General features: G+C 57.1%; 1 protein-coding gene across 4 annotated transcripts in view; it reads right to left on the bottom strand.

Moving 5' to 3' along the window:
• The window catches only part of SRC (SRC proto-oncogene, non-receptor tyrosine kinase), a 54049-nt gene extending 41816 nt beyond the window's left edge, over window positions 1–12233 (bottom strand). For 2 of the 4 annotated variants that reach the window (XM_069546943.1, XM_069546944.1), the window contains exon 1: window positions 11889–12229. The gene's annotated coding sequence lies outside the window, so the exon portion shown is untranslated. Of the gene's footprint in view, window positions 1–11888 lie in introns of all 4 variants that reach the window. The other 2 variants (XM_069546950.1, XM_069546948.1) reach the window with 2 other exon arrangements.
• Window positions 12234–12597: the final 364 nt, after the last annotated feature.

Raw genomic sequence — 12597 nt, 5'->3', positions numbered from 1 at the left:
GACACTGGCCAAAGTATAGGGCCTAGCATGGAGTTGGTACTTGGTAATTACTGGATGAATGAACAAATGGATGGATGGATGGAGGGATGGTGGATGGATGGAGGGATGGTGGATGGATGGAGGGATAATGGATGATGATGCCTAGATGGATGGATGGGTGGATGGATGGATGGATGATGGCTAGATGGATGGATGGATGAATAAGTGAACACACTGTGGGCCTGGGACTTACCAGAGATGCCAGGGCTCTGAGAAGGTGGCCCAGAGAAGGGAAGGGTCCGCCCTAGCTCACCAGCCAGGGTCTGCAGCTGGAGTCTCTGCTCCTGCACAGCCCGACTTTCATTTCCCATCCTCTCGGTCTAAGGAAGCTCCTTCCCCCCCACCCCGGGGAATGAGTGAGGAGGAGGGGCAGATGGGCCCCTGGTTCCCAAAGAGGGGGGCACTCCCAGGCTCCATCTGTCCCACCACAAAGGGGCTTTGTCCTCAGTGCTGAGAGCCCGGGGCAGACCGGAAGCTGCCCCTCAGCCACCCAGCAGGTCCCAGCACCCCCGGTCAGCTGAGCTAACAGCTCCAAAGCCGGATCCCAGGGGCTGGCATGGTACTGGGCACAGCCTTCTAAAATCTCATTAATCCTCCCTGGGAGCCCTAGGAGGGAGGTTCTAGGATGACCCCCATTTTTTTATATGGGGAAAGTGAGGCGAAGTCACTTAGCCAAGGTCTCCCAGCCAGCAAAGAGCAAAGCCAGGATTCAGACCCAAGCCCACCTGGCACTAGCATCTTCAGCCCCTGCTCGCAACTTGCCCTGTCTCTGGGTTCAGAAGGGTGGGGGTGCCTTTTTGGAGGCACAAGTGGGCAACCATACCTGGTCCTCCACCCTTAGCAGAAGATCGCTGTCTTTTGGAGGTTTACCCAACAAGGGAAGGGGGGTCGGGCTCTGAACTCAGAGCCTTTGCTCCATGCCCAGCCCATGCCCCAGGTGTCTTCGCAATCTGCTGGCCAGGCCCCAACATGTTTCCACCACTTCCTGCCAGGCAGGCGTCCACAGGGAAAGGCTGGGCGGGCAGACAGACCAGGGGGTAGACTTCCCCCACCCCTCACCCGCCGCTCCCCTGTCAATCACAGACCTGCTATCTGCCTCCCTGGCACCCACCTTCTCTCCAGCCGCATCTGCTCTCAAGGCAGTCAGCAGGGCCACTTCACCAAGGCCACAGTGTCAACGGGACACCTACCCTCAGTGGGCACTAACCACAGGGCCAGGCAAATCAGTCCTGTCCATCACCATCACCACCCCTGCCTCTGTGGCTTCTCCTTGCTGCCCAAGGGTAGTGTGTAGACTCCCCAGGGAGGGACTCCCAGGCCTCCATTGATTGGCACCAGCCACCTGCCAGGAGAAAACTCTGCGGTTCCTCTGAACTCCAACAAGAGTAGAGCTACTCACACTGCACCTTCAGGCCTTTCACAAGTTCTACCTGCTCCCGGAGAACCGTTCCATTGTCCCAAGGACGTCACATGTATCACTTCCTCCAGGAAGTCTTCCCTGACTCACTTCTCCAAGACCCCAGACCAGCCCCTCCCTTCTGTTCCAGCTAAGGGCTCTTGATCACTATCTTGAACCCCAGCCTCTGTGGGATGCCTTCATTTGGCAACAGTAACTGAGCACCTGAGCCCAGCCTGATCCTTCTCTCCGCCCTCCCTTCTCACCTTCAGCAAGAGGCCAGCCCTGTGCCCAGAAGTCGCAGTCCGAAGCCTTGCCTGACCAACCTCATCACGGTCTAACTGCCCTGGATCTGACCTCCCCACTTCCCCAGAGCTTTGCTCACCCTGTCTGTTCTTGCTGGCAGGCCCTCACCCTTCTCTTTCCCTCATGAGCTCCTGCTCACCCTTTAAGCTTCAAGCCAGGTATCACCTCCTCTGTAAAGCCCTTCTGGCATCATAACAGCTGCCCCAGTTCATATGGTATCTACCTGGTGCTGGGGCCATGATCAGGGTCTGTGTCTGGCTCCCCTGGGGTGTAGGCTGCTCCCAGAGTGCCTCTTTGGGGTCCCCAGCACCCAGAACAAGGCCCAGATCTCACCGGCAGATAGTCCAAAGGCCAGCTGCCAATCCCCTGCCTGGAGAACCCACTAACAGAAGCCAGGAGCAACTCCCAGAGGCAGGACTGACTCCTATTTTGCCCACACTGCCCACAGAGCTAAGGTAGGGGTGGAGTGGGGGAGGGGGGCTTTCCACCAACGGCCAACTGGTAACCAAACCCACATCGTTTCTAAAACTAGGGCACAGGAGAGAAATGGGAGCAGCAGAATTGTCCCCAAATAGAACGGTGGCTCATCTGGTTCCAGGGCCTCCGGGAACACCTGGCGGGGATGGGGGTGGGGAGGGCAGGTGGCTGCTCCCAAGGCTGTGAAGGGAGATCTGAAGTTTGGAGAACGGGGAGGCCAACACCACTGCAGCCGGAGATGGTGGTGTAGACACCCCGCCCACCTCCCTCAGGGTTAGTCCCAATCCAATCCCACTTGCCCCCACCTACCAACCGGGTGCTCCCTAAACTGTCCCACCTCCCAGCCTTTGCTCACTTGCATCCTCTGCCCAGAATGCTGTCGCCCTGGCTGTTGGTCAGAATCCTGCCCCTCCTTGGCACTGTGGCCACAGACTGGGCACTTGGTATAAGCCTGACACTGGTGGGCACCTGGGGGGAATGAGCTTATCGAATCTTCCCAACAGTCATATGAAGAAAAGACTCCTGCCCCCATCTCACAGATAAGAAAACTGAGGCTCAAAAAGAGAAGCCATTGGCTCAGGACACAGAGCAGAGGAGGCAGGTGGACCAGATGGAAGGTGGTGGGACCTGGGTGGTGGCAGCCAGAGGACCACCCAGGAGGCCTGACAGGGCCTGGTTCACCTTTCTGTGTCAGCCCAGCCTTGGGGACTTGGCATAGCTCACGGCCAGAGGACCTCACTGGCCCAGATAGAACAAGAGCCCCTACATCCTTCTGACCTTCCCCTTAGAGTGGCTGAGGACTGAGAAGCCACCCTGGGGCAATGTGATACAACTGTCTCCCCTCAAATATGCACAGACCCACCACACAGATGAGAAAACTGAGTCAAGTTTTCCCCTTTTTACAAGGGGACAGTTTCCCCATCTGGGGAGTGCTATGTGCCCCAGGAACTCTCTGGCTGTGATATTCCTCTATGGATTGACCTGGTGGATACTATTTCCTTTCTCTGAGTCTCAGATTTCCTATCTGGAAACGGGAGCTGTGATTCCTCCCCATGTATGCTAAGTTGCTTCAGGCATGTCCGACTCTTTGCAACCCTATGGGCCATAGCCTGCCAAGCTCCTCTATCCAAGGGATTTTCCAAGCAAGCATACTGAAGTGGGTTCCCTTGCCTTCCTCCAGGGGATCTTCCTGACCCAGGGATCAAATCCGCATTTCTTATGTCTCCTGCATTGATAGGCAGATTCTTCATCACTTTTCCAGGACTACCTGGAGAGCCTTGATACAAATTATAATAAAGTAACAGCCAACACATATTGAATGTTTCCTACATGCTTCCATTGCTCAGAGCATCACATAATGCCTCACTTGATCCTTAGAACAAGTCTATGATGCAGACATTACCATCAGGCCTGTTTTTCAAATGGGGAACTGAGGCACGGAGAGGTGAGCTGACTCACAAAGTCACACAGCAAGCATGGAGGCAGAGGAGAAGGCTGTGGGACTGGAGACAGCAGGGGGTGGGGGGGCTTCCCAGGGGAGTCTCCTGCCCTTCATGCTGCCCCAGAGGAACAGTGGGGAGGGGGCTGGAGGAGAGGTCAGGGGTCAGGCAGGAGGAACACAGGACAGGGCAGGGCAGGCCTGCAGTATTCAGGAGGCCCTGGGTCCGCATCCAAGCCACTGTCCTTTTGCTCCTCTGAGCCTCTATTTGGTAAAATGGGGCCAGAACTGCTATCTCGCAGAGACACTGTGGGGACGGGACACAGACATTCGTCTGCCACTGAACAAGAGCTCAACTGTGTGCTCAGGAAAGAAGCCTCAGTGCTGGGCCGACAGCTCACTGCTCCTCCAGGATCTGGGTGGTATCTGTTTCTCTGCTCTGCAGGGGCAGGAAGGCGGCGGGGTACAGCCTACCTCTTCCCTAGTGGGAACCCTCCGAGCTCTGCCAGCTTTCCAGGCTGTGTGACCTCGGACAAATGACTTCACCTCTCTGAACTTCTGGCTCCTCCTTTTGCTACTAAATCAAGGCTTTCACAGGGCCCTGAGGAGGAGGTCCTCCTGGAAGGACTGAGAGCATATGCGGGGAAGGTGGCTCAGTTCAGCCTGCCTATGCGGAGAGAGCAGTGCCTGGCATGATGCTGCCTTGAGACCTCCATGTCTTCATCCTGCCAAATGAAGTCTGCTGGGTTTTTTATTTTGGCTGCGAGGCTTATAGGATCTTAATTTCCTGACCAGAGATTGAACCCCTGCAATGGAAAGACAGAGTCCCAACCACTGGATCACCAGGGAATTCCCCAAATGAAGATTATTAGATGGTCTGTCTCCCTTCCAGCCCTGCTGGGATGATCAAAGGCGATGGTGAAAAGTGCTTGGTAAACTGCAAAGCGTGGCACCCTTGAGAGTGATGACGATCACTGTACTCCCTTAGAGGCAAGAAGAATCCTGTGACTTGCCATCTAAGGTAGAATGTGCTAGAGCCATGAGGGAAGGCAGAGAATGGGGGTTGGGGGACACAGGAGCTTGGAAAGTGTAGACGTGGGTTGGGGCAGAGGGTGGTCAGCCAGAACTTTCCAGAGGCAGAGACATCTCAGTCACATGGAGATGGTGGGAGAGGGCAGGAACGCCTGGCAGTGGGACCCGCAGAGTCAAAGCATGGACGCTAGACTGCCCGGGGCCGGCAGGAAGGCAGCCGATGATTCAGAAAGGTTAACAGGTCACCTGAGTGAAAGGGGAAAGTGGAAGGCGACAGGGTGGAGTGGAGTGGAGGGAAGAGCGTGGTCCAGACCACCACCACGTCCAGGAGCCCTTGCTGTGGGCCCTCGGCTCCTCCAGCCTCTCTCAGCTTCAGCTGTGCCTCCCCCAAAACACACGAGCAGTGACAGTCCCTGACTCCAGGCCCAGCAGGCAGAGATGCAAAGCACGCAGTGCTCAAACAGCAGCCACTTTTGGAGAAATGGACCCATTCAGTAAGGGAGTCCTTGAATGCCAGGGCTCGGGACACTCAAAGGCCTTCACAAGCCACAGGAGGGCAGGCGCTGAGGCGGGAGGTGGGCTCAGGGAGGCTGGAGGGAGCTGGCAGCTTGCAATTGGTCTGGCCACCAAACCTGTCTGTCTATAGTTAACCTCCCCGCCCCCATCCCCGCCCCAGTGGACAAGCCTGGACACGGGCGTCCAGTCTTAGGCCTCAGGGTTCCTGGATTCACTGGCCTGCAGAGACCCAGAATTCCCACCTCATCAGGGAATTACCTTCATAATTACAGGCACTCAGAAATCCTAAGCATGGACTGCGTGGGGGCCCTGCGCCAGAGCAGACACATTCTCTCGCCTGACCCTCAGGCCACCTGGCCAAAGCCGCACTGGCTCTGCCATCCTCACTTCAGAGACGGGGAGACTCATGCTCAGAGGCACCATTTCCCGCAATCACACACAGCAAACAAGGGCACAGCCAGGACTTGAACCCGGAACCCATTCACTCCAAAAATTTGAGTGGAAGTAGTGTCCGTGGAGCACCCATGTTATGCTGATCCTGGGAGCTGGGAGATCCCTGCAAGGCCCAGGACTCCAGATCTGAGTGGAGATCCACCAGCCAGAGCCGGAAGCCCAGGGAGGCAGGATCGCCTGTCAGCCCAGCCACACACCCATGCTATTTCGGGCAAGACCTCAGCTAAGCTGAGCTCTCACTCAGTGGGACTCAGATGCTACACATCAACCAGAAGCCAGAAATCTGGGCTCACACTCTGATGGGTGATTGTGGCTCCAGCTCTTAGCCCCTCTGAGCCTCAGTTTCCTCTTCTGTGTAATAAAAACAAAAATTCCTCCCACCCCCAGATAACACAAAGGATGGAATGAGTCACCTTGCTGTGACCCGGACATTGACATCAGATAGAGTAAAAGTCAAGACCGAGAATTTGGATAAAACAGCCAGAAAGAGGAGCTCCCCAGGTGGTTCAGTGGTAAACAATCTGCTGCCAGTGCAGGAGACCTGGGTTCGACCCCTGGGTCAGGAAGATCCCCCAGAGAAGGAAATGGCCACCCACTCCAGAAGAATTCCACGGACAGAGGAGCCTGGCGGGCTACAGTCCGTAGGGTCACAAAGAGTCGGACACAACAGCAGATCTTGACAGAGCAGACCAAGCTTCCGGACGGCACTCCAACCCCGACTTCCATCCCATTGCCGCAGGAGTCCACCTGCACCAGCCTCACAGCCCAGCAGGTCTGAGGACCCCAAAGACCCATCCCCACAGTCTCTCAACAGCCCCCAGCCCCACTGACATCCCCAGGCCCACCCAGCATCAACAAGGACACGGCCGGAGCCAGGCCCTGGAGACCCCCTGCTAGGATCCCTGTCTCAGAACCTCAGGAGGGAAGAGCCCTCACCAGACAGTTGAGGAACACAAGGAACAGAGCACAAAGAGGCCTGGACAAGATCACTGGACTACTTCTCCTCTCTGGCTTCTCATTTTGTTCTGGAACTTTGCTGGACAGTTTCAAGAGGAGGAGAGGAACTCAGGCCCAGGTTGCAGGGGAAGTCACTTGCTCAAGGTCTTGCAGCAAGGAGCGGGGAAATTGGGGTTCTGACTTCCAGCTCTGGGATCTTCCCCAAGCATCTACTCCTTGACTCAGCCTCCCCGACCCCTGCATTGTACTGTGGGGCTGTATTGCGAACAAGCTGGCTGGGTGGGGAGAGCCCTGGATGAGAAGATAGGAGATGTGCATTTTTCACCCTGCTTGAATACTATGTCCTGCGTCTTTCTGGCCTCAATTCCCCCATCTGTAAAAAGAGAAGCTCAGAATAGATCAGGAAAGACAAACTCATGGCACATACACAGTGATATCTAACATTATTAATCTATCACAGCACCCTTTCCCGTGAAGCCTCAGACTGGGCCGCAGCATGTTTTTTAACAGAGCAGTCCAGGTCTGGGGGATCTGAGTCCCAGGGCCATCCCTAGATTGGGCAACATATGAGTCCTCCCCAAGGGAGGGGAGGGTTTCCCAGGTGGCGCTAGTGGTAAAGAACCCAACTGCCAGTGCAGGAGACACAAGAGACATGGGTTCGATCCCTGGATCAGGAAGATCCCCTGGATGAGGGCATGGCAACCCACTCCAGTATTCTTGCCTGGAGAATCCCACGGACAGAGGAGCCTGGCAGGCTACATCCATAGGGTTGCAAAGACTCAGACATGACTAAAGTGACTTAGCATGTGCGCAAGGGAGGAGAAGGGAGAAAGAAAGACGTAACATTTACTGGACATCCAGTAGTTTCAAGTGCTGAGAGACATTTGTTGATTTAATCCTAAGGAGGGAGGTGACGTTCAGAGAGGCTGAGTGATCTGCCTTTGGACAGACAGCTGGGAACCCGGCCTTGAACACAGGGGAGGTACCTCTGGGGTCACCCCCCCCCCAGGAATAGTGATGCAGAGCCAGCCACCAGGTGAGAGCCTAGGTTATGGCCTCACCTCGTCCTCCTTTTGGACCTACTAAGTGCAAGCCCCATGCCCATTTTACAGCATTAGAAACTGAGTCACAGGAAGGGGGTGTCAGCTGCCAGAAAACGATGGACTTGACCATGTATCTAGCTGTTCCCACCATTCATCCAGCTAATGTAAACGCTTTATTTCAGTCCCCTTGGGACACCCCAGGAGCCATGACTCATACCATCCCACTTCATAGATGAGGAAATTGAAGTGCCCCCAAAGGAAGCGGTCCCCAACCCTCTAGGGGCTCAAGTGGAGACCAGAGTGGTTTACCATGGAGATAAGTGGGGAGGAGCAGCGGAGGGGAAGTAAAGGGCTGGGGGAACCCAGGAGAGATAGAGGCTGGGTGGCCACACAGCTAAGGCAGGAAGTGAGGCTCTGGTCAAAAGGCCCAGGGCAGGGGGCGGAGGCCTCTGAAGGGTCTCTTAGGACTAGGAGCCCAGAGCCCCAAGCCTAGGTTCAGCTCTGTCACTTGGCAACTGGGAGACCCTACCAAGTGTCTTCCCCCTCCGGGTCTCAGTATTCACAGGTAGAAAAATGGCTAATATCACTGAAGGCAAGGTTTCCAAAAGTTGGGACAAGCTGGACCCATAGAGCTCTCCCCAACTCAGCCTCCTCACACACAGGGCAAAGCAGGACTCCGGTCACCCAGTAAATGGACGGCCTTGGCCACCAACATCCTTTCTGAGGCCAGCACCTTCAGAATTAGTGAGCCCATTCCCTTGAAGCCTTCATGGGACAGCTGCAGAGGGGTCAACTCATCGAGGCAACTAACCCTCCCAGTGTTCACACTGCACAGGGCAGGGCCCACTTCCCTGAGGACCTGCTGGTTCCAAGCATTAGGCTTACAGCCCTCCTTGAACCCTCACCCCATAGGGAGATATTTACTGTTCCCATTTTCAAGACAAGGAAGCTAAGTCTCAGAAAGACAGGATGAACGAGCCAAGGACACCTGGCAAGCAGGCATGGTCAGAACTTGAATGCAGGCCTGTCTGACTCCTGAGCCCTTACTGTACCTTAGTCTCCAGCTCCCCAGCCAACTGCTTCCTGCTCCCAGCCTCCATCCAGCCACTCTGCATGGCACTGCCCCTACCCTGGCTCTTACCCTCTCCTGCTTTCCTGCTACAGAACTCCTACTCTACTTTCAAAGCCCAGCCTCCAGTGCCTCCTCCTCTTGACACCTGATCTACGCCCCCACAGAATATGTGGAGTCCAGCCCACAGATTTACTTCTCCCAGGTGACTTGGTCAGCTCAGACCTCCCTGGTCCCCAAATTGGAGCTGTTCACACAGGCGACACCAATTGGCGCCTTGTGCGAAGATGGAAGCCAGACTCCTTCCCAAGGCCCATGTGGCCCCACATGGCTCAGCCCTGCTGATAACATCCCCTCGTTTCACCTCTCATCTGCTCGTCTTAATTTTCTGTGCTCCAGACTCACAAGCTCTCCCATTGTTTCTCCAGAACAGCACACACTCCCCACCTCAGGGCCTTTGCACATGAGTTCCCTCTGCCTGGTAAGCCCTATCCCCAGCTCCACGCCTGGCGGACTCCTCTATGCTTCTTTCATGACTTTTCTGCACCCCACACCTCTCTCTCAACCCTTATCACATCTGTGATTATATATTCATTTACTTGGTAACTTGTTTGCTATTATACTTGGCTCACCCTCTAGACTTACATTTCTGGGCAGCCAGGACTGTTCACAATTCCCCAGCAAGGACCCACCCAAACTGACCACTCCCACACACGTCCCAGAGCCTCCCCCAGGGGCCCTGGGACATGTCTGAGCTGAAAGGAAGAAAAGAGTACTGTGTCCCCTTCTTTGTTGAGGAAAATGTTGCTCCCCGCCCCCCGCCCCTGTCACCACCTCCTGGAAGCCTCCCAAGGTCTCCTACAGCTCCCACTGCTAACCCATCACACACTGCTCACCTCAAGATCAAAGCCCGTAGAACATCATAGGTACTCAACACAGGGCCATGGATGCTTGTATCTCGGCAGGTTTGGGAAAATGGGGTCAGTTGAGGTTCAGGGAATGGGTGGTTGGTCACAGGCCACTGAGCCGTCTCCTTCCTGGCTCCTGGGGTTTGAGGGAGCCAGACAACCTCCCCCCACCCACCACCCCACCACTCCCAGGTCAGGTCACAATCAGGGTAGAAGCCAAAGCAGGAACTGGCTATGCACTGGGGATACTTCACGCCTGGGAAGAGGCTAGGGGAGAGGAGGAGAAAGCTGGGAGGCCTTCCTGGAAGAGGTGGGCCTTAAACGAAGCCTTAAAGAGCAAAAGCAGACAAGCAGCTCTTAGAGGAGAGGGCACTCCCGGCAGGGAAACCCTCAGGAGCAAAGGCCCTGGAGTCACACAGGAGGGCCTAGGCAGGCAGTCAGCTGAGAGGTGACACACTGTAAATCATTTCCTTGGGTGGAAAGACCACATCACCACAGCACACCACCTCACCCAAAGGGCCTCGTGGCATCCACACAATCACTCATCCGAGTCTCTTCCAACACTGTCGTGTGCCTGGTCCCATACTGAGAAACACCCATTCCTCCATCACGGGAAGGGAACAAGGACAGCCCGACCGGGCACTCTGAGCTCTAGGCTCTCATTCCAGCTTCAAACTATGTGGCTCGGTCAAGTCACTTCCGCTCTCAGAGCCTCAGTTTCTTCCCCAGCAAAAAGGGGATACACAAAAGTCCCTACCTCCTAGGAGGTACTCGATAGATGTTAGCAGCTATCATTCTCACAAGCCCATTTTATACTGAACAAACCTGAGGCCAGAAGGAGAAGCGAGTTGTCTCAAGTGCTGGGCGGCAAGACTGCACTGAGGCTGGTTCCTCCTCAAGGGGTTAGGAGGTGGCTTTGGGGACACCGATCCACCCTCTTCTGGAATAAGCCCCACAAGAGCCAGCCATCTCATCTCATGCCCATCTTTTTCAGGCCATTCATCCAGTGCCATGCTCATTTATTGAACACCTACTACATGCCAAGGCCCTACCTGCAGAAGTGCCTACAGGTTTCCCCTGGGGATCCCCACCGCACACAAGCAGACTCAGAGGGGCGGTCCTTTGGCCCAGGTAGCCCAGTGTGACCAGAAGCGGAGGTCTTGTCTCTCCAGCCAGAAAGCCAAGATGAGGGTCAGCAACAGCGTCAGCCTGCTCCATTCTTAAAATCAAGTCTGATCTCAGCTGACTGAAGCCAGGCCTGGAGTCACCCCAGGTGATCCAGAGACCAATGCCCCAACTGGACAGAGTCCCTGAAGCCGGGGACACCTCACCCAGGGCCCCACAGGCTCTGCCGACTCTCAAGTCCGCCTGAAGTCCCCAGAGGTTGAACTGCTACCCCACAGGTGAGCCCCTTCTGTTCACCCAGTCCTTCCACCAGCCCAGTAGGCTCAGCCAGGCCCACAGCTGGACCTGACAAGGGCCCCCAGCTCAGAGAGGGCAGGCAGTTGTTCAAGGAAGCACAGCAGGGCAGGAAAGCGGAGCCCCCACTGGGACTCAAACCCACCACCAACCCCAGCCCAGGCAGGCAGATGGACCCGGCCTGGGGGCCAAATCTTAAACTTTTGCCAACTTCTGAGCAGACAGGAGGTAGGGCCTGCCCAGAGAGGAGGCTGGGGGCTGTGGGCAGCTGGGACCAACCACAGTTTGGCCCAGTCCTTTCCAGGCCGGCAGCACCAGGCCCTACCCAAGGCCCCACGAGGACAAGGAGATCCTGGTGTTCTGGCCCGGCACCCCCTGCCCGGCGCCCCCCCAGGCCCACCCTGCCGGCCCTTCTCCACCTCCCATCCCGGGCTGGGGGCGCCAGGCTGGGTAGCGGCGGCCAGAGGCGGCGCCGACTGGTTCAGATTTCAGATTTGGCCTAGACCTGGCCTGGGGGCTCGGGACCGGCTCGCTGCTCTCAGGGGGCCCGCAGAGGGAGCGTGAGCGGGAGGGGGGGGTCCTCGCGAGGACAAGACCCCTACGCCCCCCACCAAACCCCTCCCCCCCCCGCGGCATCACAACAAAAGGCCGCGCCAGACAAGTCCCTGTGCGCCCGCCCTGCGCCCCGGGATCGCCGCTTGGCTCGAGGGGTGAGGTTTGGAGGTGGGCAGGAGCCCCCGCGGCCCAGCGATCGGACGCCAGGGTGGTCCCCGGGCGGGGGGCTCCCTCACGCGGGCCGGGAGCCGGGGCCGGCGGAGGGGCGGGGGGCGCTCACCTGGACCGGCAGGCAGACGGACGCACCGGGCAGACAGACGCACTGGAGGACGGACCGCCGGACGGCCAGGGGTTCGGGCACACGGCGGCCTGGCCGCTCCGGCTCCCGGGCCGGAATGGATTCCGGGCCGGGAGAGACAGATCGAGAGAGAAAGGGAGGCGGAGGAGGAGGAGGAGGCGGCGGCCCGGGGAGGGGAAGAGGAGGGAGGGAGCGCGCGAGCAGGGAGGAGGGGCCCGGCAGGCCGCCGGGAGGGGGAGGAAGAAGGAAGCGTGCCGGGACGGGTCCCCGCCGGTGACCTGGGAGAGTCCCGCGCGCGGCCTCCCCACGCCCGGGGTCCCGGCGGCCAGGGAATGGAAGGGCGGGGGCTCCGGCCACGGAAGCCCCGCCCCCTACCCCGCCCTGAGAGTGCTCCCTTCCCATGGGGCACCCACCCATCAGCTCTCAAGCCAAAATACCCTCCCCAACTCCTCCCAACCCACCCACCCAACTGACCCCAAGTCTACCTCTCATGAAATTATTACTGATAATCAGTAACAGCAGCACTGATGGAGAACTCATTCCTTACCCGGTGCCATGCTAAGCTGTTCAGGTCAACTTTAGGATCTATTCCTACCAACCAAGTGGGCTGGGCAGGCCAATGATCACCCCCATTTTACAGATGAAGAAACTGAGGCACAGAGAAGGGACTCACCTGACAAAAGCCAGGTCT

The sequence above is a fragment of the Ovis canadensis genome, chromosome 13 (genome assembly GCF_042477335.2).
Source record: "Ovis canadensis isolate MfBH-ARS-UI-01 breed Bighorn chromosome 13, ARS-UI_OviCan_v2, whole genome shotgun sequence".
Taxonomy (NCBI): Eukaryota; Metazoa; Chordata; class Mammalia; order Artiodactyla; family Bovidae; genus Ovis; species Ovis canadensis.
Note: the sequence above shows the minus strand (reverse complement) of the source record. Positions and strands in the feature narration are given on the sequence as shown.